Source organism: Athene cunicularia, assembly GCF_003259725.1.
Source record: "Athene cunicularia isolate RWA chromosome 27 unlocalized genomic scaffold, athCun1 chr27_part1, whole genome shotgun sequence".
NCBI lineage: Eukaryota > Metazoa > Chordata > Aves > Strigiformes > Strigidae > Athene > Athene cunicularia.
This window is the reverse complement of record NW_020799138.1, coordinates 2193341-2196206: the sequence shown is the minus strand read 5'-3', so window position 1 is coordinate 2196206 and position 2866 is coordinate 2193341.

Below are 2866 nucleotides of genomic sequence, written 5' to 3'. Positions count from 1 at the left end.
GTGGTGATGGGGTGCCGTATACCCCTCCCGGAGTCTGATTCCCCCTCCCAGGGCCGTGCAGGAGGCCGGGGAGTGAGGGGAGGCCGGAGTGGGGTGGGGGGCGCTGCGAATCGGCGGCGACACTTTCACTTTCGTTTCTTGGCGGCGGAGTTGGGGGTGCCCGGTTCGGGGAGAGGGGACAGCCCGGTCCGCTCCCCACCTTCCGCCGACAATCCACGCACACGGGGGATGCTAACGGGGGCCCCCGTGGCACACGCTGTCGGCGGCGGGGGAGCTGCCCGGTGCACCTGAGCCACGGTGTCCCGGTGTCCAACCGCGGTTGGCCGTTGGTCTCACTTGAAAAGGGAGAATCTGGGTTTTTCTGCATCTTCGGGGCGCTGCAGGCTAATGAAAGATGAAACAGCAGCGAAAGAAATGGGGGAAAAAAAACCCACAACAAAAAACAAACAAACAAAAAAAAAGGAAACAGAAAGTCTCTGGAGAGAGGCTGGGCGGTGAACGCTGAACAATGTTATTTATTCCGCTCTGCTCCGTGTGAGCTGTAGCGGTACCTCATTAGCTCGGCTCTGGGCTGGGACTGCCCGGTAATTACCAACACCCCGAAGGTGTGGTTGTCCCCATCCCCTCGGGCAGCAGTGGCCTTGCAGGGCCTCTCCTGCCTTCACTGATGACTTCCAGACTGTTCAAGTAAAAAAAATGTCAACGTTAATAAAATGCCCTCCCCACTCTACTTCCTGTCATCTTTTCCTGGAAGTGAGCTGCAGACTTTGCCATCAGCGCACTCTGCGTGGCTTCTGGGTTTGTTTTCCTTCACATTCACAAGTATTTTTGCCAAAACCAACATCTTTTTGGTTTTGCAGCAGAATGCATTGTTTTGCCGCATCCAGGCACCAACTCTTCATTTCCATTGCAAGTTACTTTTAAGCCTTGTGGTGACAAGGGCTCACGTCTTGTCCTGAAGCTTTTTCTGACTGGTGGCTGTCAAGGGTTCTCTGCCATTTGGGAACTGCAAATCCTAAAGGCACATCAAGGTAGGAAAGTTTGACATCTGCCAGATAAAGACCAAGACTTAAGTGAATCGCACGCCATTTCCTCGCTTTACTGAGGTAAGTAAAAGTGAAACTGTAGCCCTGGGTGTCCTGCACCAGGGACAATAGATGTTTGTGCCATATCTCTTTCTACTGTCTGCCCTGCTTTCTGCTCCCTGCAGGACAAATTCTCTGTCCTCCCAAGGCAGCCCTTGTCAGTGCAGTTATCACCACCCTTCACAGCTGAGGTTATCTTTTCCTTTCTGAGCACAGCCCTGCAATCCCCATCTAAGCTTCTGCCTGGTTTTCAGGCTATTCTTCGGCATAGAATACAGACAGTCTCCTGGGTGAGGCCAAACTAAAAAATGCAGAGTTCCAGGGAGTTCATTGCCCTGCAAAAATTCTGCATTTCATCAATCAGGAGATGACCTAAAATGTGCCAGTGGGATGGTTGCTTGTGATGAACTTTCCCTCTATTCAGAGGTCAATCCTTGCTCGCTGCTGCTGTCGCTGAGATCAGCTGAGAAAGGTTCTGCTTTGGATTCCTGCAGTTGAATTGTCTGGGATTGGCAGCAGGGTTTTCTCAGCAGTGATCTGCCCCTTGATGCTTTGCTAGGGCCGAAGTCTGGCTGCCTGCAAGACGTAGTGGCCCAAGGGGTGATTTAGTGTTCTATTTCCAGTCCTGCTTAGGCTCCTGGCAGTTTGGATACTCTCTTGATTGATACATCCTACAGATTTCTATTGTGTTATTTGTAGTGCCACGATGCACTGCAAAGTTTTATGCCTAGATAACTCGAGCAGAAGCTTTAATGCTCTTTGCTGAGCCTGCTGTCATGCAACAGGTTCGATACTGAGAATCATCCTGCAGTTTCAGTGTAGCAGTCACGAGCAGCAAGGCTGTAACAGCCTCATGACACAGGCTTGTGAGACAGAACTGCCACCACCTGCCTAACCAGGATCTCCTCCGTTTGTGCTCTGCCATGGGACCTGAGCTTAGCAAGGCACCTCTCTTCCCTTGGCGCCAGGAAGCTGAAGATGAAGGATACTGTTATTTGGAGGTCAAGGCATTGCGTTGGATTTGAGTGCAGAAGACGGGGAGGCTGCTGAGTTTGCTTATCACCAGTACGAGGGTTTTGTGTGTCTCACCACGGTCAGCCTGTGAAGGTGGCGTGTGTTAGGGCTGGGACTGCACAAGTCTTGGAGCTCCTAACGTGATAGATTGTAAGCTGGTAAGCTGCTATTTTTGTCTTGGAGCCTTTTGCTGATGCAGCAAAACCTCTCCTCAACCAGTGTGCTAGTCTCCAGATTTCAGAAGAGCTGATGCACCCCCACATTAACCATCTGTGGTGGGGCTGTGCCTGGAATGGCAAATTACATTAAAAACGTGATGTGAGGGTGCATGTGGGGACAGCCAGCATTCCAGCAGGGTCTTCCAACACAGGATCCCACCAGCGTGCTCCTGCTGCTACAAGACACCCCTGCCTCTCCCGTGTAGCAGATCTGTAGGGTAGTCAGTGCAGCCGGTTCACGGGGTCCCATGCAGGAGAGAGGCTGTTGTGGCACACTAACAGCCTCAGAGCACCAGGCACCATGGCTGGGAATCACAGAATCATCTGGGTTGGAAACGCCCCTGCAGCTCCTCCAGCCCAGCCATGACCCTCACCCCGACCCTTCCCAACTCCCCCAGATCCCTCAGCGCTGGCTCAGCCCGACTCTTCAACCCCTCCAGGGATCCCGGGGACTCCCCCCTGCCCTGGGCAGCCCATTCCAACGCCCAACAGCCCCTTCTGCACAGAAATCCTTCCTCAGAGCCAGCCTGACCCTGCCCTGGGCAGCTT